The 21,811-nt window shown below is 54.3% G+C and overlaps 1 protein-coding gene across 4 annotated transcripts in view; it reads left to right on the top strand.

The window, feature by feature from the left end:
* Window positions 1-21,811, top strand: part of GNB4 (G protein subunit beta 4) — a 45,983-nt gene that overhangs the window by 11,551 nt on the left and 12,621 nt on the right. The window contains exon 1 of one of the 4 annotated variants that reach the window (XM_075570731.1): window positions 10,149-10,291. The exons of 1 other annotated variant lie outside the window; for it this stretch is intronic. The gene's annotated coding sequence lies outside the window, so the exon portion shown is untranslated. Of the gene's footprint in view, window positions 1-10,148; window positions 10,292-12,228; window positions 12,471-21,811 lie in introns of those variants that run through there. 2 more of the 4 variants (XM_075570730.1, XM_075570732.1) reach the window with 2 other exon arrangements.

A 21,811-nucleotide genomic window follows, 5' to 3' on the forward strand; every position in this document is an offset into this window, starting at 1 on the left:
ATGGGAGAGGTAAGAGGAGATCCAGGATAGAGCTTTGTTGCGAATCCCAACAGTATGGAGAATGTGAAGAGGGTGGTCCACGGTATCAAATGCTGCAGAGAAGTTGAGTAGTATGAGCAGAGTGTAATGACCTCTGTCTTTGGCAGCATGGAGGTCCATTATTTATTTTAGTTTGGGCTGTTTCAGTTGAGTGAGCAGTGCGGAAGCCAGATTGTAGTGGGTCTAAGAGAGAATAGGTGTTGAGAAAATGGAGCAGGCGAGAGAATACAAGACGTTCAAGGAGTTTAGAGGTAAAAGGCAGGAGGGAGAAAGGTCGATAGTTAGAAAGACAGGTAGGGTCAAGCTTGCTGTTTTTGAGTAATGGTATAACTGTTGCATGTTTTGATGGAGGAGGGAAAGATACCAGAGAAGAAGGAGAAGTAAAATATCTCTGAGTGTAGGGATTATAGTAGGAGCAAGAGGTTTTAGGAGATGGGAGGGAATGGGGGCAAGTGGTAGAGGGAGAAGAGGAGATCAGCAGTGATACATCCTCCTCCGAGACAGTGGAAAAAGAGTCAAGGAAGGCAGGAGGAGAGTTGGGAAGCGGTGTAGGATGGGAGGAGGAAAAAGAGGGGATGTTCTGACGTATGGATTCCACCTTTTTCTTAAAATAGTCAGCAAAGTCCTAAGGTGAGATGGAGGAAGAAGAGGCAGCTGAGGGTATTCTGAGTAGAGTCAAAGACAGAGAAGAGTTGGCGTGGGTTAGACTTGTGCGTGTTGATTAGTGAAGAAAAGTAGGGTTGTTTAGCCTGAGAGAGGGCAGAGTTGAAACAGGATAGCATAAATTTGTAGTGAAGGAAGTCTGCGTGAGTGTGAGATTTCCTCCAGAGGCGTTCAGAGGAACAAGTCTGAGGAGTGCAGCATGTGCATGTGGGAATTTAGCCAGGGTCTGGGGTTAGAAGGGCGAGGACAGCAGAGAGAAAGCGGGGCATCTAGATCAAGAGAGGAGGATAAGGCAGAGTTGTAGTTCCTGACCAGGTTGTCGGGGTCTGGAACAGGGCTGAGAGAGGAGAGGGAGGAACGTAAAGTGGAATCAAAGGCTGGTAGGTTAATAGAGCGCAGGTATCTCCAGAAACGAGGGGGAGAAGCGAGAGAGAGAAAATGAGATGAGGTGATGGCCAGAGAGAGAAATGGGGGAAATGGAGAAATCAGAGAAGATTTTATTTTTATTTTTATATAAAATGAAAACCAGGTCTAGGTAGTGGCCATCCTTGTGGGTGCAGGCTGCAGTCCACTGTTGAAGGTCAAATGAAGAGGTTAGAGAGAGAAAGCGGGAAGCCCAAGGGAGAGAGGGGTCATCAATGTGGCAGTTGAAGTCCCCAAGGAGAAGAACAGGGGAGTTTGAGGAGAGAAAGAAAGAGAGCCAGGATTCAAAGTGAGAGAGAAAGGCAGAAGAGGGATGAGTACAGGTAGGTGGGCGATAAATGACTGCCCTGTTGACAGGGAGAGGAGAGAAGATCTGGACAGTGTGAGCCTCAAAGGAGGGAAAAGCAAGAGAGGGAGGAATAGGAAGGGTTCGGTAACAGCAGAGAGAGGAGGAGCCCCACGCCTCCACCCCTGCCATCAGGGCCATCAACTTTTGTGTCTGTTCTGTGGAACTACCAGAGGAGCAGCACATTGTGCCACTCCCGGCACTCCTATCTCACTGCCCCCCATTCATCTCGCTCACTGACACCCGCCCCCCCCATCCTCCTTACTCACTGACACCTGCTCCTCCTACTCTCTCCCTGACCCCCCCCCCCCATCCTCCTCGCTTACTGACACCTGCCCTGCCTCGCCTTCCCTCCTCCTCTTCCTCGTCCTCTCGCTGACCCCCACACCTACCTATTCAATACACCGTGTTCCCCGCGAAGGGGATGATTGTAGTCCAATCCATTTGAATGGAGCTGAACTCTTTTCCAGCAAAGGGAAGGCGGCTTTACATCATATGGAATGAAAAGTATTGATGTCTTAATTTCTGTTTCACAAACACGGTGACCTCTGCTCTCTGCTACTATTTAGATTTTAGGTCTCCGTTGGAGCGACGATCTAGAATTGTTTTAGTAGTGAATTGAGTCATTGGGCACTTGCGTTTGTCAACGCGACACACACACACACACACACACACACACTGCCCAGTTCAAAGAGAACCGCTTTTTTCTCTGTCACTTCACATTCTGATCTCGCCCGGCTCACCCTGTGTGAACCTCTTCAAGCTTGTTATGTTCGGAGTTCTATAAGAACATGCCTGTTACTTGTCCGAGGTCTGCTGTGATTGCTACTTCAGCACTGAATATGTCATTTGTGACATCACTAGAAGACAGTCCAATGGGAGACAGTGGTGTGTGATGTCATTGTACAATTATTTGACTGTTTAAAGCTGCAGAGTGCTAGAAGCGGCACTGGAATTTAACAGGCTCTAAAATAAATAATACAATTTGATCACGGTAATCCTGCTTTTCCACGATTTTTTGCAGCGGATATTTTTTTAATAAAAATGACAAACTGTCCCTGGATAGAGAAATGGTTAACCCATTTGCTGCCAATGGTGCAATGAATTTTATTGCTTTGGCCATAATATCTCCAGTACAATTAGAAAGGTTTATCCTTTCGGGGATGACAATCCACCAAACATTTGAAACATTTTTAATCTTAACAAAAATCTCTTGAGTTTTTATACCTTTTTGTATTCTTGAGATCTATTTGAAACATTAGAGATGTATTGATACATCTGTTGAAGTGTAATGTATCTGAGCTATACAAAGCCTAAATAAAGATTTAAAGCTGCAGTAACCTACATTTTTGTTTCTTTTTTTTTTTTTTTACAGTTTTGTACTATGAGAAAATACTTGTAGCATTGAAAAAAAAACCTGACATTTTTAATGTATTATAATGTAACAGGCATTTTTTTGTTTCTATAGCAACCATCTACAAGGTCACATCCCCTTCCGCCTCTGAAACAGGCTCTGGCACACCCCTTTTTTGAGCCCTGCTCACTCTCTAGCAGTGCACCAATTGTATCTAGTGACTGCCTGGTCACATGATCTTCCCCACAGAACTTTGCATCTTTGGTGCTCTTCTGCTGCACAGACAGCCATTTAGTGAACCCCTGAGCGGAAACTTCGCCGATCGATCAGCAACTTAACTAATTGCTTATGGATTGTATTAATGCACATATTAAAGGGAAATAAATGTAAAAAAAACGGCAGCTTGGACGGCGCTTTAAGGCGCGTTTGTCACTAAGGCTGGGGCTGAGCGTGCGGTGCTTGCCGCTTTTAGTTACATAAATGTATATGGGCAAGTCCCCGCTCACCCGTTGTGCGCTCGTGCACGCACACTCACTCAAGCTTGGCGCTTGAGTAAACCAAGAAATATAACTTTCCAGCGCTCCCAACTTGCCCGCATCGCCCCCTCCCCCCCCCCCCTGCATGCTTGCGGAATAGCAAGGACACCTGGCGCTCATGCTTGGAGAGCTGGTGACGTCACCTCTCAAGCACGAGCGCAGTCGGCACCAGCGGGGCCGCGGCCTAATTGTGGAGACCAAATCCCGCTAACCAATATTAAAACGATTTTAAAAAGGCAATTACATCATCTTTACAGCACACTAGAAAAATGTGACTAAAATAAATTAGTGGATTCTCAATTATATCTGCTTAAAAATAAGCTTTAATTTTTTTTTATTACACTATTGAAGCGGGGAGTCTCCGGCGCAGAACTGTATTAATTTCAGCTCCAGGGAACACCTTGTCCCAGAGATACTTAACTCTGTAGCAGTGCCGCAATCTCTGCGCAGTTTCAATGTCCGGGACACGCGGTCCAATAGGAAGCCATACCCGGATGACATCACGGCTTCCTATTGCCCACGGGATATTTAAATGCCGATATTATGTTAGGCACACAGTTCCCTGGCTACAGAGATACCGGCACCTCCTGCGGAGTTAAGTATCTCTGGAAGCAGGGGGTTCCCGGAGCTGAAATTAACACAGTTCAGCTCCAGAGACCCCCTACTTCAATCCTGAAATAATAAAGACAATAAATGAAACCTGTATTGCTGCTTTAACTCATTGTATTAGGGACACTGATAATGGTTTGACTTCCCAATTTCCTTAGAATATATATATATATATATATATATATATATATATATATATATATATATATATATATAAACAAAACGGTTATATGCAGAAAAAAAATATATATATATATATATCTGCATGTAACCTTTTTGTTCCTTCTGCATAGAGTTATTTGTTCAATTCTTGTTAGCATAGTTAATTTACCAGGTTGCTCTGTCATTAAGTCGTAGCTTTTGTTTTTTGTGAAGCTGGCGTTTTCAATCCCCCAGTAGAAATATGTCCCCCTTTATATATTGATAATGAACAGCCTCGCCCTGTTAACAGCTGCTGCTGTATGGTGTGCTCACTTGCAAGATCCACACTAATCCAGGGTGCGGTGACATCACACTTCCTATGGTGTTAATTATTAGATACTAAGAATAGTTATATATCTATATCTATATATAGCTATATCTATATCTATCTCTATCACAGCATAGAAAGCGAAAAATGCATTAAAGCGGCAAAACATGCGAAATCTTATTTTTATTTTTAATAAATCAGTCCTGACATATTGCATAATACTTACTGTATTTATTTATTTTTTATTTTTAACTATGCCATTTTAATGCGTTTTTTTAAATCGGCAGTCCAAGCTGCCATTTCTCCCCCCCCCCCCCCTCTTTTTAATATGTGAATCAATACAATCCACACAATAAGTAATTAGCCAAGCTGCCGATCGATAAAGATTCGGCTCGGGGTTCACTAAATGGCTGTCCGTGCTGCAGAAGAGGACCAAAGATGCAAAGTTCTGTGGGGAAGATCATGTGACCAGGCAGTCACTAGATACAATTGGTGCACTGCTAGAGAGGGCAGGGCCCAAAAAGTGTGCGTGTATATATTATATCCGAACTCTCATAGAATAACAGTCCATGGGGCAATACAATGCACTGTAAAAGTGGAAGAGGTACTCCCAAAGAGTATTTTAATCCTCCTTTTTATCAATATAATGTACATATATGTTGTGTGTATATCAGGTAGTTCACTAAGCTTGATGGTTTGCTCAGCTCAAACAAAAGAGGGATCATTTGATTCCCAGCAAACTTCAAGTGAGCTTGTTATCACCTTTCTGTACCTGGAGATGGCTGACAACGTGCTCTTGGCAATATAAAATGGACAGAAACAGGCCGGGCTTTATTCTGCAACACTGCACTCTCCTGACATTTTGGATGATTAATGTATGGTTTAAAACAAATTTAATGGCAACAAAGAATGTTAAAATATTGGGTATTAAACAGCAGAATGCAATCAGAAATGTTGAGAAATGGAAGAGGAAAAAAAAAGTGGTACATTAATGGCATTTACACATCCTTTGTGGTGTGCTGGCTGTGCAGCAACGGCGATCTCCTCCTGTGGCGCGCAGTATTCATCACTCGCTGCTATTTCACCAAACAATTGCTTAAGGCAATCACTTCCTAGCCTGGGGTGTGGCAGCACTCCAGTCACAGCCTGGTAACTGCTGCCGGGGACTCTCGTGGGCAGTGTGGAGTTAAAGGGACAGTTCAATGTAGCAGGTCAGAAAAACAATATATATATATTTTTAAACAATTTATCTGTGTTATTGGCGCCTTTGAAAGATTTCATAAGCTCTCTTTTTTTTTCCCCCATCTTGTGATTTCATTTAATCTCCTCTGCTTGAGCACTGACTGGATTCAAACATAACAGCTACTTGTGTTTATTTGAATAATGATGGCTTCATCATTACTTTAAAAAGAAAACAGTAAAGATAACGTATCTGCGGCGTTGAAGACTGACAAACAGTCTTTCCACCAAAAGACCTTGGATAAAGATTGTTGTTTTTTTTTTTTTTTTTAATAAATTATATATATCTATATATCTATATTTCAAATGGAAATATTACTGTATGCTCATTTGCATGTCTTAGACAGGTCTGCAACCCTGCCTTTCGCCATTATCGCACAGCACTTCCACTGCAGCAAGGGATTCTGGGAAATGACATGCAAATATAATAATATAATATATTTTTTTTAAATGTGTAAGTCACCTAACATTTAACCTATTAAAAATCTCATTGCCCTTCTGTTATATGCAGGACTGCCCCTTTAATGTATCTCGGTTAAAGGCGAGACTGTCCATAAAATAATCCTAACACCTTTATGTATGTTTTGGGGTTGCAGGAGCATCTCTGTGAGTAAAGACACTGACTCTGTTTACTACGACACTGAGATTGAATCGGGAACCTGGTTCAATTCCCGGTGTCGGCTCCTTGTGATCTTGGGACAAATCCCTTTTATCTCCCTGTGCCTCAGGCACCAAAATCATAGATTGTAAGCAGTGGGCGGATTTAAAAATCTGCCGCCCCTGGACACTTGCCTGTGTCGGCCGCCTCCTTGGTGCCGCCCTCCTGCTCCTTTTTGGAATCGCGGCGTCAAATGACGCAGACGCCCCCAACGTGATGTGGCGCCTTACCATAACAATGACGACGTTTGGGGCGTCCGCAACGTCATTTGACACTGAGATTCCAAAGTAGCAGGAGGGCGGCAAAAAGGAGACTGTCGACACAAGCAAGTACCTTCCCATTAGGTTCAATAGGCCAGAGAACGCGGCAGAATTTATATGGGGCGGAAATTTTTGCCGCCTTAGCCCCATCCTAATAGTAAATTTGACACTTGATTGTAAGCTCATCTGGGCAGGGACTGTGTATGTAACATTCCTATGTGCTGCGCACTATACTATATTTCTGACGCGCTTTGAGTCCCATTGGGAGAAAAGCGCTATATGAAATAAAGCTATTAGCGTAGACACTGTCCATGAATTTGTATAACTCCCTTTAAATTTCAGTGCTAGTTCCTCGAGACATATATCAAGTCACATTATTTCCTTCTGCCACCCAAACAAAAGGAATTTGAAAACACTTCTCTTACCTTTACAATTGTGTACACTACAAGGTTAAAAAATCCCTGACAACCAAGGAGACACCACAATAACTCTTTGTGTTCCTATTTTTAAAGCAGCAAAACGTGAAATTTATATATGAGAGCGAGTAACATTTCCATGAGGCCACAAGAAAGAACAGAGTTGAGATAACTAGCAGGTTCATTATCACAAATGATGTTAGGACCCCTGAGGAAGCCGACATTCTGACAAAGGCGAAACGCGTAGGTTTTTTTTTGCCACTCGGGGGACACTGTACAGACCTGCCAGCCATCTTGACTCCACTGGTGCGTGAGCAGACACGGAGGTTCCCACACCAGCAATAACTCTGTGTTCCTATTTTTAAAGCAGCAAAACGTGAAATTTATATAGGAGAGCGAGTAACATTTCCATGAGGCCACAAGAAAGAACAGAGTTGAGATAACTAGCAGGTTCATTATCACAGATGATGTTGGGACCCATGAGGAAGCCAACATTCTGACAAAGGTGAAACGCGTAGGTTTGTTTTGCCACTCGGAGGACACTGTACAGACCTGCCAGCCATATTGACTCCACTGGGACACCGTACCGTGGTGCGTGAGCAGACATGGAGGTTCCCACACCAGCAAGACCTTTGCCGACACGAGAAGTGGAGAGAGACATTGGAGGCAGATCAGCAGCGTGGTGTATGCTAGTGTGTGTGCCCTTGTGTGTGTGCCCTTAACACACTTATTGCGCTAAACAGACTTGGAAAATGTGAGTGCATTTCCTACTTTTCCCTGCTCTGTAACTGCATATTAAATTGTATTATGCTTTTTCTTCTCATTGTTTCATTTCAAGGAGGACTTCAGCTTGCAGAAAGCATCATCTGCACTGCATTGGGTCAAAAATTACTTATTTGCGCCTTAAATATTTGTTTCTTTCTAATATATTATTTTAATACATCCGTTCTCTAGTATTGTATAATACAGTCTGCTTTTTTTCCACCAACTCCTAATGCCATTTTTAACGGGGGTTGTTTTTTTTAATGTACTGATCATCCTTGGTTGCTACAGCAACTATTTAGAAAGTGATATGCACTTCCTCTTTTGAAATAGGCTCAGACTCTGACACGCACCTTTTTTTGTGAGCTCTGCCCTTTGGCAACAAAGTATCAGAAGCAGATGTGTTGCTGTGTTCCAAACAGCAGCCTGTATTACTCTGAAAACTGTAACAATAATGTGTTACACTTAGTAATATAATGTTATATATCAGCTGCAGCATTTCCCAGACCGCAGCACAGAGTTAGACGGTGGCCATTTCGTTAGGCACACAACCAGGATTTTTACAGCTTTATAACAGGAGCTCAAAACAATTGCCAGCTTGGGTAAGGATGTAGAATTATACATGGTCACATGCTTTAGATATACAAATAAGAAAAGGAGAAAAAAAGGGCTGTAATCAGCATTACTGCTTTTGAGTTCCTAATGTGAGAAGGAGCGGCTCAGTGAGTAAAGTACTTATGACGCTTTGGCCAAAGAGTTCAACTAAATTACCCTTTTTCAATAGATATATAGATATTTCACTGTGTATTGTCATATTGTCTGTAGCTTTGGGCTTTTCTGTCTTTTGTTGTATACATTTTACACACACACAGACACACACACACAGACAGACACACACACACAGACAGACACACACACAGACACACACACAGACAGACACACACACAGACAGACCACACACACAGACAGACACACACACAGACAGACACACACACAGACAGACACACACACAGACAGACACACACACAGACAGACACACACACAGACAGACACACACACAGACAGACACACACACAGACAGACACACACACAGACAGACACACACACAGACAGACACACACACAGACAGACACACACACAGACAGACACACACACAGACAGACACACACACAGACAGACACACACACAGACAGACACACACACAGACAGACACACACACACACAGACACACACACAGACAGACACACAGACAGACACACAGACACACACACAGACAGACACACAGACAGACACACAGACACACACAGACAGACACACACAGACAGACACACACAGACAGACACACACAGACAGACACACACAGACAGACACACACAGACAGACACACACAGACAGACACACACAGACAGACACACACAGACAGACACACACAGACAGACACACACAGACAGACACACACAGACAGACACACACAGACAGACACACACAGACAGACACACACAGACAGACACACACAGACAGACAGACACAGACAGACAGACACACAGACAGACAGACAGACACACAGACAGACAGACACACACACACACAGACACACACAGACAGACAGACAGACACACACACACACACACACACACACACACTTCAGATTGGATTACAACAGTTTAACATATTTACGAGCTATGAAGGAAAAACCTTCTACTTCTCGTTTAATGAGCACGCACCTCCCGCAGTGTATCTGGTTATTTGACATAATACAGTGACATCAATTTAGTTACCATCAGTTGATTTTGTTTACATTGTCCTTCTTATATAGTGTCAATCTACATAACAGACCTACAATTGTGCCCCTTTTCATGGGGAATGAGGGAGAAATACATAAGATATGATGAAAAATGAAAGGGGCCCCTTTTTCCCCCTGTACACTATGTATGTGCGTGAATTTTCTTTCTGACACAATTTGACGCTTAATCCACTGTATGTTATCCGATTCCAGGCCTCCGAGTCTTGTGCAAAAGCAATGCAGACCACACTGGGAAACGAGGGGTAACTCTCAATGTATTTACTTCCTGGTAAAACATTTTTATAAATAAAACAATCTCAATGAGCTGGCTACATTTCTGTTCTATTATCCCTAATGTACAACTGAGACACACCCTGCAGCTATTATCATTACAGGCTATTCTAGCAGGGAGCGATATATCCATCTGTCACGATGCTGGGTTTTAGATTAAAGTAATGCATTGCGGGCAGTATTTCTGTCTGCAGCAGGACTCCCGAGTCCCACATTGAAGCAATGCAGGCCATTGTAGGGGTTAAATAGAGAGCTGCTGTTCCGCCACACGGCTGAGCCCTGTATTGAAGCCATGCATTGCAGGCCAATGTAGGCAGTGCACCGGTTACGTTTCCTTTTTCTGACGCAGGCCTGCGAATCCCATGGCAACTGTCTGTCATGTGGGCTCGGCCTGAGCAGGGAAGAAGCTCGCTGGGGCTGGGACATGCAAGGTTTCTGTGTCAGTAAGTAGCATAGAAAATCTCTACCAGCTCAGCTGACCTCCTTTTTGTGTGTGCATGTGTATTATCTGTAGTATAACATCCTGGGGTGTGACCGTGTCTCCCCCAACCCGCTCCCCGGCTGCAGCTTCATGCTTGCATTCACAACCCTTCTCAAGTGGGAAATCCGTGTGTGTGGCTATACAAATACTGTATATCGGGTTATATGGGTGTAAAATAATAAACACAAACCTAACTACAGTATATAGACACGTGTGTATACCATGCACATGGCGATTTCTGTGCACTTTTTTTTCTGTAATCAGGCCATATGTAAATATGTTTATGTATACATATGTATGTGTTTATACATGCATATATACAACTATTCCTTCAATAATTTGTGCACTTTTTGTAATTGGGCTACATACATTACATTAATACTTTTCTGTAGATCTCTTTTTCAGTCATCATGCTATATAAATAAATGTTAAAATGTATTTATTTATTTGGTACCCAGGAAAGACTAGAAAGATGTAACGCTCAAAGTATTTTTTCCTGGTAAAATATTTGTATAAAATAAAAAGTGTATGTCTGAAAAGGGCCACAGCAATGTCTGTACTGTATACAGTAATCAGGGTATGTATGGTTAAAAAAAAAAACAGTGTGTTTTTACCAGGAAATAATACATTATGAGTCTTTCAAGTTGTTCCTGTTAACAGAGTTAGGCTGAGTCCCCGCTGGCTCTGAGAGTGCTCCAAGCATGAGCGCCAGGTGGGTGTTCTGCATGTACCTGCGTGGGGGGTGGGAGGGGTGGATAACGGGTATTTGAGCGTGCGGGAAAGTATAAAAAAATGTTTTATCCGAGCGCAGGTGTGCATGGGCGGAGACTTATATAGATGTAAGCGCCGCCCGCTCAGCGCTAGCGGGGAAGCAGCCTAAGGCCGGGTCCATAGAAGGACAAGCAGCGCTGAGCCGTGCGGACGCTCCGCGCTGAGCCCCTGCATCCTCAATGAGGATGCCTTGAGAGGGGGCTCACACGAGCGTCCGCAGGCGTGCTGAGGCGCTGGAGTTTTCAGCCGACAGCCAAGCTGTTTTTCAGCGCGCTGTCGGCGGAAAACATCCAATTCGCGCAGAGCTGCGTCAACGTCACGGCGCCGTGACGTCGGTGCGTCGCGGGCGATTGGCCAAGCGACGTCACTGCCCCGCCTCCCTCCGTCTCCCCCCGCCTCCGATCGCGCCCGCTGGCTCGCCTGCATGGACATGATATCGCGCAATTTCAGCAGGCGAGCCTCAGCGTCAGCGCGGCTCGGCTCAACCCTGTATGGCCCCAGCCATATGCCAACACATGGTTACATTAAATGAACAGAGATTTAACATTTAAAGACCTTTCATGGACAGTTAGAGATATGTTATGGATGTATGTAACAGTTACAGACAAGATTAATAATATATTACACACACATCTGTAGCCTGAATACAATCTGCATGGAAATGTGTGGGATCTCTGTATGAGAGCAGGGTGCTGGATTCTGTGTGGGATCTCTGTATGAGAGCAGGGTGCTGGATTCGGTGTGGGATCTCTATGTATAGGAGCAGGGTTCTGGATTATGTGTGGGATCTCCTGGGATCTCTGTATGGGAGCAGGGTGCTGGATTCTGTGTGGGATCTCTGTATGAGAGCAGGGTGCTGGATTCTGCGTGGGATCTCTGTATGAGAGCAGGGTGCTGGATTCTGTGTGGGATCTCTGTATGAGAGCAGGGTGCTGGATGTATGAGAGCAGGGTGCTGGATGTATGAGAGCAGGGTGCTGGTTTCCCCCCCGGTACACGTTGGGTTGCTCTGTTGCTGCCTTGCACAGGGTGATTATCAGGAGGAAGCTGTATCAGCCTGGCCCCCTCCCCCCTCCGCCGCATTACTTGGTACGGTCCGTGCTCTGCCTGCGGCTCGTACCACTCGTGCCCGGGGGGTGTGCAGGGAGGAGAGGCGCGGGTTCCGGCGGTATTGCCGCTGTGACGGTGCGGGCTGGGTATACGGCGGCGGTGTGCGGGGTGTTGGTGTCGTGGTGTGCCACGGCTCCCCTCCCCCCTCTAACCGGTGGTTCGGCTCTGGGCGTGGCGGATCTCGGGCCCGTGTGATTCGACCTGCGGGGGGCCGCTGTGTGCCAGGGACCGGGGCTGTGTGCCGGAGCAGTGTACAGGCGGGTAATGATCACCCCCCCCCCCCCCAGCAGCACCATCAACCCCCCCCCCCCCCCAGCAGCACCATCAACCCCCCCCCCCAGCAGCACCATCAACCCCCCCAGCAGCACCATCAACCCCCCCAGCAGCACCATCACCCCCCCCAGCAGCACCATCACCCCCCCCAGCAGCACCATCACCCCCATCCCCCAGCAGCATCACCCCCATCCCCCAGCAGCATCACCCCCATCCCCCAGCAGCACCATCACCCCCCCCCAGCAGCACCATCACCCCCCCCCCCCAGCAGCACCATCACCCCCCCCCCCAGCAGCACCATCACCCCCCCCAGCAGCACCATCAACCCCCCCAGCAGCACCATCACCCCCCCCCAGCAGCACCATCACCCCCCCCCCAGCAGCACCATCACCCCCCCCCAGCAGCACCATCACCCCCCCCCCAGCAGCACCATCACCCCCCCCCCCCCAGCAGCACCATCACCCCCCCCCCCCAGCAGCACCATCACCCCCCCCCCAGCAGCACCATCACCCCCCCCCAGCAGCACCATCACCCCCATCCCCCAGCAGCACCATCACCCCCATCCCCCAGCAGCACCATCACCCCCCCCCCCCAGCAGCACCATCACCCCCCCCCCCAGCAGCACCATCACCCCCCCCCCCCAGCAGCACCATCACCCCCCCCCCCGCAGCAGCATCACCCCCCCCCCCCAGCAGCATCACCCCCCCCCCCCCAGCAGCATCACCCCCCCCCAGCAGCATCACCCCCCCCCCCCAGCAGCACCATCACCCCCCCCAGCAGCACCATCACCCCCCCCAGCAGCACCATCACCCCCCCCAGCAGCACCATCACCCCCCCCCCGCAGCACCATCCCCCCCCCCCCCCGCAGCACCATCCCCCCCCCCCCCGCAGCACCATCCCCCCCCCAGCACCATCATCACCCCCCCAGCACCATCACCCCCCCCCCAGCACCATCACCCCCCCCCCCAGCACCATCACCCCCCCCCCAGCACCATCACCCCCCCCCAGCACCATCACCCCCCCAGCACCATCACCCCCCCCAGCACCATCACCCCCCCCCAGCACCATCACCCCCCCCCAGCACCATCACCCCCCCCAGCACCATCACCCCCCCCAGCACCATCACCCCCCCCAGCACCATCACCCCCCCCGCACCAACACCCCCCCCGCACCAACACCCCCCCCGCACCAACACCCCCCCCGCACCAACACCCCCCCCGCACCAACACCCCCCCCGCACCAACACCCCCCCCCGCACCAACACCCCCCCCGCACCAACACCCCCCCCGCACCAACACCCCCCCCGCACCAACACCCCCCCCGCACCAACACCCCCCCCCGCACCAACACCCCCCCCGCACCAACACCCCCCCCCGCACCAACACCCCCCCCGCACCAACACCCCCCCCGCACCAACACCCCCCCCGCACCAACACCCCCCCCGCACCAACACCCCCCCCCGCACCAACACCCCCCCCCGCACCAACACCCCCCCCCGCACCAACACCCCCCCCCGCACCAACACCCCCCCCGCACCAACACCCCCCCCGCACCAACACCCCCCCCGCACCAACACCCCCCCCGCACCAACACCCCCCCCGCACCAACACCCCCCCCGCACCAACACCCCCCCCGCACCAACACCCCCCCCGCACCAACACCCCCCCCCGCACCAACACCCCCCCCCCAGCACCATCACCCTCCCCCAGCACCATCACCCTCCCCCAGCACCATCACCCTCCCCCAGCACCATCACCCTCCCCCAGCACCATCACCCTCCCCCAGCACCATCACCCCCCCCCCCAGCACCATCACCCCCCCCCCCAGCACCATCACCCCCCCCCCAGCACCATCACCCTCCCCCAGCACCATCACCCCCCCCCAGCACCATCACCCCCCCCCAGCACCATCACCCCCCCCCCCCCCCCAGCACCATCACCCCCCCCCAGCACCATCACCCCCCCCCCCCCAGCACCATCACCCCCCCCCCCAGCACCATCACCCCCCCCCCCAGCACCATCACCCCCCCCCCCCAGCACCATCACCCCCCCCCCCCAGCACCATCACCCCCCCCCCCCAGCACCATCACCCCCCCCCCCCAGCACCATCACCCCCCCCCCAGCACCATCACCCCCCCCCAGCACCATCACCCTCCCCCAGCACCATCACCCTCCCCCAGCACCATCACCCTCCCCCAGCACCATCACCCTCCCCCAGCACCATCACCCCCCCCAGCACCATCACCCCCCCCCCAGCACCATCACCCCCCCCAGCACCATCACCCCCCCCAGCACCATCACCCCCCCCCCAGCACCATCACCCCCCCCAGCACCCCCCCCCAGCACCAGCACCCCCCCCAGCACCATCACCCCCCCCAGCACCATCACCCCCCCCCCAGCACCATCACCCCCCCCCCCAGCACCATCACCCCCCCCAGCACCATCACCCCCCCCCAGCACCATCACCCCCCCCCAGCACCATCACCCCCCCCCCCAGCACCATCACCCCCCCCAGCACCATCACCCCCCAGCACCATCACCCCCCAGCACCATCACCCCCCCCAGCACCCCCCCCAGCACCAGCACCCCCCCCAGCACCAGCACCCCCCCCAGCACCATCACCCCCCCCCAGCACCATCACCCCCCCCCCCCATCACCCCCCCCCCCCCCAGCACCATCACCCCCCCCAGCACCATCACCCCCCCCCCCAGCACCATCACCCCCCCCCCAGCACCATCACCCCCCCCAGCACCATCACCCCCCCCAGCACCATCACCCCCCAGCACCATCACCCCCCCCCCCCAGCACCCCCCCCAGCACCAGCACCCCCCCCCCAGCACCAGCACCCCCCCCCCCAGCACCATCACCCCCCCCCCCAGCACCATCACCCCCCCCCCCCAGCACCATCACCCTCCCCCAGCACCATCACCCTCCCCCAGCACCATCACCCTCCCCCAGCACCATCACCCTCCCCCAGCACCATCACCCTCCCCCAGCACCATCACCCTCCCCCAGCACCATCACCCTCCCCCAGCACCATCACCCTCCCCCAGCACCATCACCCTCCCCCAGCACCATCACCCCCCCCCAGCACCATCACCCTCCCCCAGCACCATCACCCTCCCCCAGCACCATCACCCTCCCCCAGCACCATCACCCTCCCCCAGCACCATCACCCTCCCCCAGCACCATCACCCTCCCCCAGCACCATCACCCTCCCCCAGCACCATCACCCCCCCCCAGCACCATCACCCTCCCCCAGCACCATCACCCCCCCCCAGCACCATCACCCCCCCCAGCACCCCCCCCCCAGCACCCCCCCCAGCACCAGCACCCCCCCAGCACCATCACCCCCCCCCAGCACCATCACCCCCCCCCCCAGCACCATCACCCCCCCCCCCAGCACCATCACCCCCCCCCCAGCACCATCACCCCCCCCCAGCACCATCACCCCCCCCTGCACCATCACCCCCCCCAGCACCATCACCCCCCCAGCACCATCACCCCCCCAGCACCATCACCCCCCCAGCACCATCACCCTCCCCCAGCACCATCACCCTCCCCCAGCACCATCACCCCCCCCCAGCACCATCACCCCCCCCCCAGCACCATCACCCCCCCCAGCACCATCACCCCCCCCAGCACCATCACCCCCCCCAGCACCATCACCCCCCCCAGCACCATCACCCCCCCCAGCACCATCACCCCCCCCAGCACCATCACCCCCCCCCAGCACCATCACCCCCCCCAGCACCATCACCCCCCCCAGCACCATCACCCCCCCCAGCACCATCACCCCCCCCAGCACCATCACCCCCCCCAGCACCATCACCCCCCCCAGCACCATCACCCCCCCCAGCACCATCACCCCCCCCCCAGCACCCCCCCCAGCACCATCACCCCCCCCAGCACCATCACCCCCCCCCCAGCACCATCACCCCCCCCCCCCAGCACCATCACCCCCCCCCAGCACCATCACCCCCCCCAGCACCATCACCCTCCCCCAGCACCATCACCCCCTCCCCCAGCACCATCACCCCCCCCCCCAGCACCATCACCCCCCCCCCCAGCACCATCACCCCCCCCAGCACCATCACCCCCCCCAGCACCCCCCCCAGCACCCCCCCAGCACCATCACCCCCCCCCAGCACCATCACCCCCCCCTGCACCATCACCCTCCCCCAGCACCATCACCCTCCCCCAGCACCATCACCCTCCCCCAGCACCATCATCCTCCCCCAGCACCATCACCCTCCCCCAGCACCATCACCCTCCCCCAGCACCATCACCCTCCCCCAGCACCATCACCCTCCCCCAGCACCATCACCCTCCCCCAGCACCATCACCCCCCCCCCCCCCCAGCACCATCACCCCCCCCCCCCCAGCACCATCACCCCCCCCAGCACCATCACCCTCCCCCAGCACCATCACCCTCCCCCAGCACCATCACCCTCCCCCAGCACCATCACCCTCCCCCAGCACCATCACCCTCCCCCAGCACCATCACCCTCCCCCAGCACCATCACCCTCCCCCAGCACCATCACCCTCCCCCAGCACCATCACCCTCCCCCAGCACCATCACCCTCCCCCAGCACCATCACCCTCCCCCAGCACCATCACCCTCCCCCAGCACCATCACCCTCCCCCAGCACCATCACCCTCCCCCAGCACCATCACCCTCCCCCAGCACCATCACCCTCCCCCTGCACCATCACCCTCCCCCAGCACCATCACCCTCCCCCAGCACCATCACCCTCCCCCAGCACCATCACCCTCCCCCAGCACCATCACCCTCCCCCAGCACCATCACCCTCCCCCAGCACCATCACGCCCCCCCTTCCAGCACCATCGCCCCCCCTTCCAGCACCATCACCCCCCCTTCCAGCACCATCACCCCCCCTTCCAGCACCATCACCCCCCCCAGCACCATCACCCCCCTTCCAGCACCACCCCCCCCCCAGCACCATCACCCCCCCCAGCACTCCCCCCCAGCACCAGCACCCCCCCCCCAGCACCCCCCAGCACCAGCACCCCCCCCCAGCACCCCCCCAGCACCATCACCCCCCCCTGCACCATCACCCCCCCCAACAGCCCCCCCCAGCACCAGCACCCGCACCATCACCCCCCCCCCAGCACCATCACCCCCCCCCCCAGCACCATCACCCCCCCCAGCACCATCACCCTCCCCCAGCACCATCACCCTCCCCCAGCACCCCCCCAGCACCATCACCCCCCCCCCAGCACCATCACCCCCCCCCAGCACCATCACCCCCCCCCAGCACCATCACCCCCCCCCAGCACCATCACCCCCCCCCAGCACCATCACCCCCCCCAGCACCATCACCCCCCCCAGCACCATCACCCCCCCCAGCACCATCACCCCCCCCAGCACCATCACCCTCCCCCAGCACCATCACCCTCCCCCAGCACCATCACCCTCCCCCAGCACCATCACCCTCCCCCAGCACCATCACCCTCCCCCAGCACCATCACCCTCCCCCAGCACCATCACCCTCCCCCAGCACCATCACCCTCCCCCAGCACCATCACCCTCCCCCAGCACCATCACCCTCCCCCAGCACCATCACCCTCCCCCAGCACCATCACCCTCCCCCAGCACCATCACCCTCCCCCAGCACCATCACCCTCCCCCAGCACCATCACCCTCCCCCAGCACCATCACCCTCCCCCAGCACCATCACCCTCCCCCAGCACCATCACCCTCCCCCAGCACCATCACCCTCCCCCAGCACCATCACCCTCCCCCAGCACCATCACCCTCCCCCAGCTCCCCCAGCACCCTCCCCCAGCACCATCACCCTCCCCCAGCTCCCCCAGCACCATCACCCTCCCCCAGCACCATCACCCTCCCCCAGCACCATCACCCTCCCCCAGCACCATCACCCTCCCCCAGCACCATCACCCTCCCCCAGCACCATCACCCTCCCCCAGCACCATCACGCCCCCCCCAGCACCATCACGCCCCCCAGCACCATCACGCCGCCCCCCCAGCACCATCACGCCCCCCCCAGCACCATCACGCCCCCCCCAGCACCATCACGCCCCCCCCAGCACCATCACGCCCCCCCCAGCACCATCACGCCCCCCCAGCACCATCACGCCCCCCCCAGCACCATCACGCCGCCCCAGCACCATCACGCCGCCCCAGCACCATCACGCCCCCCCAGCACCATCACGCCCCCCCAGCACCATCACCCCCCCCCAGCACCATCACCCCCCCCTTCCAGCACCATCACCCCCCCCCTTCCAGCACCATCACCCCCCCCCAGCAGCACCATCACCCCAGCACCAGCAGCACCATCACCCCCTCCCAGCAGCACCATCACCCCCCCCAGCAGCACCATCACCCCCCCCCCAGCAGCACCATCACCCCCCCCCCAGCAGCACCATCACCCCCCCCCCCCAGCAGCACCATCACCCCCCCCCCAGCAGCACCATCACCCCCCCCCCCAGCAGCACCATCACCCCCCCCCCAGCAGCACCATCACCCCCCCCCCAGCAGCACCATCACCCCCCCCCCAGCAGCACCATCACCCCCCCCCCAGCAGCACCATCACCCCCCCCCCAGCAGCACCATCACCCCCTCCCCCAGCAGCACCATCACCCCCTCCCCCAGCAGCACCATCACCCCCTCCCCCAGCAGCACCATCACCCCCCCCCTCCCAGCAGCACCATCACCCCCCCCCCCCTCCCAGCAGCACCATCACCCCCCCCCCTCCCAGCAGCACCATCACCCCCCCCCCTCCCAGCAGCACCATCACCCCCCCCAGCAGCACCATCACCCCCCCCAGCAGCACCATCACCCCCCCCAGCAGCACCATCACCCCCCCAAGCAGCACCATCACCCCCCCAAGCAGCACCATCACCCCCCCCCCTCCCAGCAGCACCATCACCCCCCCCCCTCAGCAGCACCATCACCCCCCCCTCCCAGCAGCACCATCACCCCCCCCCTCCCAGCAGCACCATCACCCCCCCCCTCCCAGCAGCACCATCACCCCCCCCTCCCAGCAGCACCATCACCCCCCCCCCTCCCAGCAGCACCATCACCCCCCCTCCCAGCAGCACCATCACCCCCCCCCTCCCAGCAGCACCATCACCCCCCCCTCCCAGCAGCACCATCACCCCCCCCTCCCAGCAGCACCATCACCCCCCCCTCCCAGCAGCACCATCACCCCCCCCTCCCAGCAGCACCATCACCCCCCCCTCCCAGCAGCACCATCACCCCCCCCCTCCCAGCAGCACCATCACACCCCCCCTCCCAGCAGCATCACACACCCCCCCTCCCAGCAGCATCACACACCCCCTCCCAGCAGCAACATCACCCCCCCCTCCCAGCAGCACCATCACCCCCCCCCCTCCCAGCAGCACCATCACCCCCCCCCCCTCCCAACATCACCATCACCCCCCCCCCTCCCAGCAGCACCATCACCCCCCCCCCCTCCCGTTTTCTTTTATTTAAATTTTTTGTCACTTGTATTTTATTACATTTTTTTTTTTTTGTGAATTTACAATGGGGGGGGGGGGGGTGCACTTATACATGTGGGGATGGTCAAAAGGGGGTGGTGGATTTTTTTTTATTACCTCCCAATCATCATAATTCTTTACAATACATCGGATCTCAGACACATTATTAGAGAGGGTTGGGGATCCTTACCATGCATCTGATCTCAGACACGCAATTAGAGAGGGTTGGGGTTTCTTACAATGCATCTAATCTCAGGTGCGCTATTAGATGGTTGGGGTTCCATACAATGCATCTGATCTCGGACGCTATGAGAGAGGGTTGGGGTTCCTTACAATGCATCTGATCTCGGACGCTATGAGAGAGGGTTGGGGTTCCTTACAATGCATCTGATCTCGGACGCTATGAGAGAGGGTTGGGGTTCCTTACAATGCATCTGATCTCGGACGCTATGAGAGAGGGTTGGAGTTTTTCAGAATTTCACAATATGATGGGCTTCCTTAACCAAAAAAAGTTTTGGAAACCCACTGCTCTAAGGTTTGAGGTGCATAATCATACTCAGCATTACAGGGCACTATTATTTGGGTGGGGCTGACATGCTTTTTGTACCTTACTATGTTCATATAATCAATTATTAAATCTGCTAGACCGCTGTTAATGTTTTGGGTATTTGCTGGCTAAAGCTGCGTCCATAGTGCAGGAGACGGCACGAGCAACGTTGCTTGCGCCGAAAACAAACACTAGGACGCCACTGTGTTTGTGCATAGGTTTGAATTTCCCGCGTGCTGGATGGGTCACGTGAGTGGTTCGCCCAATGAGGGGGAACCAACTCTGTGACATCACGGCTGCTCCCCCGACACGCCTCCCCGTCTTCTGCCTGCAGAACAGGAAATCTCTCCTGCTGCAGGCGTGCGTGTGCCGCGCCAACGCACACTGTGGCCGAGGACTAAGTGGCAGTTTACCCTCTCAAAGCCGCGCCATAGATCAGGGGCGCGCAAACTGGGGGGTGCGGCAATTAGAGGTCCCGCGCTCTTCACCCCCCCAGGCATTTAAATGAAATGCAGGGGACCACGCGAGGCCTCTATAACGCACGTCCCTTCCCGCGACACATCGTCCTGGTAACCCGGAGCAAAGATCTTTCTTTTTGAGTGTGGATATTTACCTGGATACACTGAACAAAGTGTAATGTAACAACAGGTCTTATGATGAATGGATAATTGATCGTGATTTCTAAGCCTAACAGGTAGTGGGCGCTATACTGTCATTTGGCAAACTATGCACTGGAAATTTATAGGGCAAAATGAACCCCACATTTGTAGGTAAATCCTGATTTTTATTTATTTTTAAAGGAAATTCTTAAGAATTGACATTTAAGCATGCAGTTCTAAAATGAGAAATTAAAATTTAAACTTTTACAAAAAAGGAACTTTAAAAAAATAAATGCTACCCTCTCGCTCCGAGAGGTACAGCACATGACTGACAAAAATGGATTGACAAAAATTGTCTGAAGATTATTATATAGACAGAAGCAGGTGGATGCTGCTATAAAAATGCTTTTCCTAGTGTTTTTGTGACTGTTTCACATTATTACTTTTTAAGACTGAAGTTGGTGCCTTTTCTTCTTACTTTAAACCTCGGGCCTCCATTACCTTCTGTATGTGTTTGCACGTGCCATTCTGTGTATGTATATTACATAAGGCTGAGTCCAGGGTCGGCTCTGACCCGTGCTGAGGCGCGCTGACGCTTGTCAATGAGCCCCTGCAGCCGCAATGAGAGCTTCTTTAGCAGGGGCTCGCGCAGGCGTGCGGAGGCGTAGGTCTTATACAATTTTTTTAGTTTTTCGCGC

This window comes from Ascaphus truei, chromosome 14, assembly GCF_040206685.1.
Source record: "Ascaphus truei isolate aAscTru1 chromosome 14, aAscTru1.hap1, whole genome shotgun sequence".
NCBI classification, from domain to species: domain Eukaryota; kingdom Metazoa; phylum Chordata; class Amphibia; order Anura; family Ascaphidae; genus Ascaphus; species Ascaphus truei.